An 8,311-nucleotide genomic window follows, 5' to 3' on the forward strand; every position below is an offset into this window, starting at 1 on the left:
CTCAGAGCCAACATGCTGAGAGCTTTAGCTTCTCTGCATGCACGCCAAGCACACCCACAGCCTCCGAGCACTTGGAGCAGGATCTTCCGACCGGCCATTACTCCCATGAGCTGGAGGAGAACGAGGACACCAGAGCAACCCCCTCCCATGCTGGGGGGGTGCTGGGCTGGTCACAGAGGACGGAGAAGCCAGAAGGTACTGCCCCTCCTCACCCACGGAGAGAATGCAACCCCCCCCCATCATCTGAGAGGAAAAACTGGTGCAGTAGCTTTACCAGGATGCAACTAGGAGCCAAAGTTTACATTACCAGTGCCTCACGCAACCAGAAAGTGGAAAAGCAGTAAATTGTAGGTAAAAGCAAAGAACAAAAAAAAAAAAAAAGGAAGAAAGCACATCTTACGCAATAAACACTTTATTGAAACATAAAAACACAGTAGTAATGCACTTACATATCACCACAAGATAGAGTGCCAGCATGCTGGGGGAAGGAGGAGCAATCACTGGAGCCAGCAGATAATGCAATATGTCACAGTTCTCTCCTCCATCTCCAGCTTGCTGAAATCTTTGCAGTCTGTGTATTGTGGTAACCCAAGCAACATGTTTCAGGAGCTGCATGCTGGCCATTTAAAAGCGATCTTTCCTGTGGTGACATGAGCACATTAATACGGTTACATACTTCCCAGATCCATTTCTCCTACATCTAAAAGTACTTATGGTGTCGTATGTTCTTTTCTGAGACAATTCTGCAAAAGATTCTTGGCACCTGATACGCGATATTGTTGCAAGTTGTGCCATTTTTTACACAAAGGTACAGTTGTGCTCATAAGTTTACATACCCTGATAGAATTTATGATTCCTTTGCCATTTTTCAGAGCATATGAATGGATAACACAAAACATTTTCCATTCATGGTTAGCGTTTGGCTGAATCCATTTATTATCAATCAACTGTGTTTACTTTTTTAAAATCATAATGACAACAGAAACTGCCCAAATGACTCTGATCAAAAGTTTACATACCCTGGTGATTTTGGCCTTATAACATGCACACAAGTTGACACAAAGGGGTTTGAATGGCTATTAAAAAGGTAACCATCCTCACCTGTGACCTGTTTGCTTGTAGAGTGTGTGTGTGTGTGTGTGTGTGTGTGTGTGTGTGTGTGTGTGTGTGTAATATATATAGTCAATGAGTTTCCGGACTCCTGAAAGACCCTTGCACCTTTCATCCAGTGCTGCACTGACATTTCTGGATTCTGAGTCATGGGGGAAAGCAAAAGAATTGTCAAAGGATCTGCGGAAAAAGGTAGTTGAGCTGTATAAAAAAAAAACAGGAAAGGGATATAAAAAAAGATATCCAAGGAATTGAGAATGCCAATCAGCAGTGTTCAAACTCTAATCAAGAAATGGAAAATGGGGGGTTCTGTTGAAACCAAACCACGGTCAGGTAGACCAACTAAAATTTCAGCCATAACTGCCAGGAAAATTGTTTGGGATGCAAAGAAAAACCCACAAATAACTTCAGGTAAAATACAGGACTCTCTGAAAACATGCGGTATGGCTGTTTCAAGATGCACAATGAGGCACTTGAAGAAAGATGGGCTGCATGGTCCCCAGAAGAAAGCCATTACTACGCAAATGCCACAAAGTATCCTGCTTACAATACGCCAAACAGCACAGAGACTAGCCTCAAACCTTCTGGCACAAAGTCATTTGGAGTGATGAGACCAAAATGGAGCTTTTTGGCCACAATCATAAATACTATATTTGGGGAGGAGTCAACAAGGCCTATGATGAAAAGGTACACCATTCCTACTGTGAAACACAAGAGGTGAAAACGCTGATGTTTTGAAGATGTGTGAGCTACAAAAGGCACAGGAAATTTGGTCAAAATCGATGGCAAGATGAATGAAGTATGTTATCACAAAATACTGGAGGAACATTTGCATTCATCAGCCAGGAAGCTGCGCATGGGATATACTTGGACATTCCAACAAGAACAAGACAATTATCCAAAACACAAGGCCAAGTCAACCTGTCATTGGCTACAACAGAAAAGTGACGGTTCTGGAGTGGCCACCTCAGTCTCCTGACCTCAATATTATTGAGCCACTCTGGAGAGATCTCAAAATGTGCAGTTCATGCAAGACAGCCCAAGAATTTACAGGAACTGGGAGGCTTTTTGCCAAGAGGAATGGGCAGCTTTACCATCTGAGAAGATAAAGATCCTCATCCACAAAAGACTTCAAGCTGTCATTGATGTTAAAAGGGGGCAATACACAGTAATAAGAACTGGGGTATGTAAACTTTTGATCAGGGTCATTTGGGTAGTTTCTGTTGTCATTATGATTTAAAAAGAGTAAACACAGTTGATTGATAATAAATGGCTTCAGACAAACACTAAACATGAGTGAAAGAAAAGTTTTCGCGTTATTCATATTATGGCCAAGAAATCATAAATTCTGCCAGGGTATGTAAACTTATGAGCACAACTGTATTTACAACACAATTTATGAATTTTACGGTGTTCGTCTGTTGTTGGTGCGGCGATCGCCCCTGCTGTGTCCATGTATTCTGATGGGGCTGGGGGGGGACTCCTTCCTGCCCCATCAGAATACACAGATTAGCGCTCGCAGCCATTAGCTGCAGATCAGATGTTTTTCCAGCATGTCTCTTGCACATAAGCCAGTCCTTAGACCAGCTTCTGTCAGACAGAGAGCTGTACACACCATGAAGAAAAGATGTCCGGTTCCTACTGAACTAGCCAATTTTATTTTAGTGTGTACCTAGCTAACTTTAAGCCTCATCGTAGCCCCTTTCAGTCTGCTTGCATAACATTGACTCAAACAGCTACTTATAGCCCTTATTGGAAGGCTGCATGGAAACACAGGGGCACAATTGACACCTTTAGAGCAGGATCACACAACGTGCAAAATCTGCATCATGGATGCAGTTTTCTGTACGGAAACAAGAAAAAAAGAAAATCAACATTGGTTTGAACAGGGCACATAACTGATGAGCATGAAAACTGATGTCAACGTGCATATAAAGTGACTGAAACGCGCAGGAAAACTGATGTGAAACTCATGTCTCTGCAAGTGAAATCTGCGCAGTTTTCCTATCAGTTCTTCGTGCACGTATGGTGTGAACGAGCCCTAAAGCAGTATTAAACCGAAAAGTATTATATTGCAGCTTACAAATTCCTAGATTCAACAGCTGCATTAGTTCTTTTTAGGCTCTCTTTTCTCACTCTTGTTTTCATCTGGTTAGGAAATCTGTTTTTCAAAAGAAGCTCTCTTCCAGATGTATCAGTTTACAGGGATGAGACCAACCACTTAAAAGGATAAGTTCACCCTTTTACAAAAAAAATGCACATTTTTTGCAGGTACAAAAAAAAAAAAAAAATCTGCATTATTTTTATGTTGTAGGAGCCTGTAAAGCATTGCACCAGTGATCAGCAGATCTCCAATGCCATGCAGGACTTCTGCAGACCTGTCAGTGTACCTGCTTGCTTATACCTCATACAGGCAGGGTGCTGCACTGTGACAGGAAGAATCAGTGCCCTACCACAGTGCTCACAGCACCATGGCAGCTCATTGAGAACTACAAGCCGACAACCGCTAAGGCGGGACTTGTACTTTTCAATTCACAGAACACTTTGAATGAGTGACACAGCTGGATGGGCAGAGCCCAGTGACAGCAGGCGCAGGGAGAAGATCCCAGCTAACTGTCGGAGCTGGCGATTGGGGGCTGATCCTTTCGTTATGAAAGATAAACTTGTCCTTTAACACTGGCAGAGATACCTACAAATGATCAGATTTTTTTATGCATATAAAACTTTTATCCCAAAAAATAAACAAAAACACAATGCACAATGGATAGTACAATTCTTATAGGCGGATTTTCCTTTACTGTAGTAGTATTTCCTTCCACACAGCAGTGCTCTCAGTACTGTAGGGTTTATATATATATATATATATATATATATATATATATACACATACACACACACACACACACACATATATATACACACACACACACACAGATGTTGTCTATTGATAGTTAATGTTGGTCTTCAAGACCCAATGGCTGGTTTAGATGTTGCAGCCTGTGGTCCGTGGCTGGATTCCCGAGTCGTTACTTGGATGTCCCTGCGGTCTACCTGTCGTGATGCTGTATTGCAGCCATCTCCTTGGAGAGCCAAGTAACGACTCCGGCATCCAGCCATGGACCACAGGCTGAAACACCTAAACCAGCCATTGGGTCTTGAAGACCAAGTTACTGAGAGCGCTGCAATGTGGAAGGAAATACTACTACAGTGAAGGAGAATCCGCCTATAAGAATGTACTATCCATCATGCGATATACCTTCCATCCAGTCGTCTCTCTCGATATAGACATGTCAAAAACATACAGACCAGTTTTGGCTGTTCAAGGCTATGATGAACAGGAAACCCCCTCAAAACACGTTAGCCATTTATTTATTTTATCCCATGTATGGGCCTCAATTTCTACTATTTTATCAAATGAGAACACTTATTTATTTATTCATGAATACGTATTTTTCTTTGTATATACTAATTTGTTTAGAATAAACATTTTTCTCGATTCATGAATAAGGCCACGCGCCTTTCTTCGCACATACCTGATGGCAGTGTGCCAATGTGACCAGCTTTTGGATAAGAGTGTTTATTTTATTTCCTCAATTACAAACATGCAGCTTGTTAGAACCCTAGAGATTGCACCCTTTCAAAAATTTGAGAAGTGTCTTCTAACACACCGCATGCTTGATTTCCCACATGATCCTAAAAGCTAGGATAGCCATTGCACGTTGTTGGAACCAGTCGATAGTCACATGTGACTATGTCAAACACCAATTAAACTGGCTCATCTAACAATAAGATAACCTGCAACCTCCATAACAGCCAGGATAAATTTGATAAAATCCTGGATACAATGCTTGTCTATGGATGCTTTAGGTCTAGGATGGACGTGGCCCTGACTGCCCTCAGCTCCCCCCCACAGCTCTCTTTTTTTTTTTAAATCACTTTCTGTATTGACCAGATTTTGAGAAGCCTAGTTATATGGTTCCCGCTTAAATATATTACAGTGCCCGTCTTTTATGATGGTTCACTTAATCTCACCTGGATGAGAAAACCGTCCCGTGTAGGGATATCCCTCATTATCAGTCATATCAATGTGCAATTTGACCCTGCTTGTATCATATCTTTGATGTGTTCTCTCACTTCATGTGCCTTAATAGTATGTTGTTTACATGTCATTCTGTACTGACAAGAAAACCAAATAGACAGATTGAAATAATACAAAAGCAAACAAATTGCAGCTTACTAATTCTTATATGTGATGGCTGCATTCATTTTTTAATTTCAGTTTTCTTCTGTTGATCGGACCAGCAAGTCTGCTGTTTTTCACAAGCTCTCTAGCAGTATGCATCAGTTTACAAGCATGAGAAAAAACAACATTTAACACTGGCAGGGATATATGAAGTGATCATATTTTATTAAATTCATGTAAAACTTATCCCAAAAAGGAAAGAAAACAAATTTGTTGTGACTGATTAAAGTGTGAGCTGGAGTTTGGCTTAAATATGTTTAGTGTATTTTACCACTTTAATACCGGGCACTTTCACTTCCTTCCCGCCCAGGCCAATTTTCAGCTATCAACACTGTTGCACTTTGCATGACAATAGCGTGATCCTGCAACACAGTACCTAAATGAAGGTTCTATAAGTTTGAGACCAAGCTTTTTTTTTGGTGGTATTGACTCAGCACCAGGTTTTTAATTTTTGCTAAATAGATGAAAAAAAGACTGCCAATTAAAAAAAAAAAAAAATATTGTTATAGAATTTTGCAAATAAGTCATTTTTCCCCTTCATGGATGGGCACTGATAAACTGCACTAATGATCAGTGTCCCAATTATCATTGTAAACAATGTACTCATTGTACCCTGTGAGATCAGCTTCTTTCCTAATACGCTGTCTCTGCGTCAGCAAAAAAAGAGCCTATAACCGTCACGCCTGGGATTGGCCATTTGCCCCGATCTGTGATCAGCTGTGCCCAACCCAAAGCACACAGGGGTCACAGAACATGCCCGATTCACGCCCCAGAGGGCACATGGAAGGACATGCATGGACGTCCTCCCAGAACAGGAGGCCTGCACTGTAATGATCTTTGGGCTATAGCACAGGCAGAAAGTGATTAGACACTACTCTTTCCCCAGAATGACAATGCTGCTGTGACTCCTATGCTCATTCATCCAGCATTGTTCCTCTCTAATACAGGAGGGGTGTTCCTGACCAGATGAAAACAGAGCCAAAAGAAAGGAAAACTGATGCAGCCACCACAGCTTAATGATTGGTGAGCTGCAATATAATACATTTTCTGCTTGGGCATAATATGGTTTTAAAAGACAATTTTGTCAAAGAGGTATGTGGAGTTGATGCTTTTCTCAGTCCCTATCTACAGTTACAAAGTAGACAGGATGAATGTAAAACAATGCAGTCAGTTACACTAGCCTTGGTCTGGTGATTACTACTTCTGAATCACAAATAAAGAAAACCAGATAGATTATATTTGTAAAGTTTCTTATGATCCTTGGATATGGTACAAGAGATTAAAAATCACATTATCCTCTTAGGGACCATATATATATATTTTTAATAAAGGGCACACAACAGAACTAGCTACTTTTACAAAAAGTAAGATGACGTGCATCTGTATTTAGTAAGACAGACAATGTAACCGAAACAAGGATACCATGTCTTCTATCAAAAAAAAAAAAAAAATCTGAATTAAAAAAAGGATAAGTTCACTTTTGGGAACATGTAACATGCTCCCAATTCTGCAGCCACTGCCTCTGTGTGGCAGCAGTTTGGGGAGGAGAAGTTCCCCATACTGTCACTGGTTGAAAACAGCACATCTGCATTAGAAGGGGGAAAGAAAACTGTAGTCAGTTGCAACTGTTTTTGCAGATCAAGCAGGGGGGAAAAAAAAAAAAAAAAAAAAAAAAAAAAAAAAAATGGAATTACTCAATTCTGAGGAAAATATTATGGAATCACCATGTACTTTGCAGTTCAAAAACAAAACATCTGCATCAGATTATATCCTGAAAAATGTCATCACCAAAGATCCTTTCAATTGATGGAATAAAAAGTGTCCAAAACCTCAATATAAACGTGTGCATTTATTGAAGAATTAATGACTGTCATCTCCCCCATAACTACCTGACATGCAACCCCATATCAATGATTGTGGAAATGTGCATGTTGTTTTCTTCAGGCAGTCGTCCTCATACATTTCATTGGAACGGCACCAAACACAAGTTCCAGCATCATCACCCTGCCCAATGCAGATTTGGAATTCATCCCTGAATACCCTGAATATCCAGTCATCCACAGTCCATGATTGCTCTTCTTTAGCCCACTGTAACCTTGTTTTTTTCTGTTTAGGTGTTAATGATGGATTTTCGTTTGGCTTCTCTGTATGTAAATCCCATTTCCTTTAGGCAATATCTTACAGTTCGGTCACAGACATTGACTCCAGTCTCTGACCATTTGTTTTGCATTTTCTGGTTTTAAAAGGCATATTGCTTTAAGTTTTCTAACTTGACGCTTTGAATTCTACCTTGATCAACCAGTAAGCTTCCCATCAACAACCTTCCCATTTGATTTGTACTAATGAAAACCATCATTAACCCCTACACAGGAAAAAAAAAAAAAAAAAAAAAAAAAAAGAGGTTACAGTGGGCTAAAGAAAAGCAATCATGGACTGTGGATGACTGGTTGAAAACGATATTCAGTGATGAATCAGGAATCTGCATTAGGCAGTGTGATAATGCTGGAATTTTTGGTGCAGTTCCACTGAAATGTATGAAGACAACTACCTGAAGAAAACATGCAAATTTCCACAATCATTGATGTTATGGGGAAGATGACAGTCATTAAATCTTCAATAAATGCAAAAGTTTATATTGAGATTTTGGACACTTTCCTCATTTCATCAATTGAAGGAATCTTTTCTGATGACATTTTTCAGGATATATTCTGATGCAGATGTTGGTTTTAGAACTGCAAAGTAAATAGCAATTCCATAAGAATTTCTTCAGAATTTAGTGATTCCATATTTTTTTCTCTCTGCTTGATCTGCAACAACCGACCAGTTTTTTTTTTTTTTTTTTTTTTTAACTGTTTCTTTAAGCCAGAAGGTTGTAAACTTAAATTAAAATAGTTTTGAGGCAGGTCTGTAATTCGTTTTTCTTACATAATTAAACTATTACATAAACATTTTCCATGA

The sequence above is a fragment of the Aquarana catesbeiana genome, linkage group LG10, assembly GCF_042186555.1.
Source record: "Aquarana catesbeiana isolate 2022-GZ linkage group LG10, ASM4218655v1, whole genome shotgun sequence".
In the NCBI taxonomy this organism is placed as follows: Eukaryota; Metazoa; Chordata; class Amphibia; order Anura; family Ranidae; genus Aquarana; species Aquarana catesbeiana.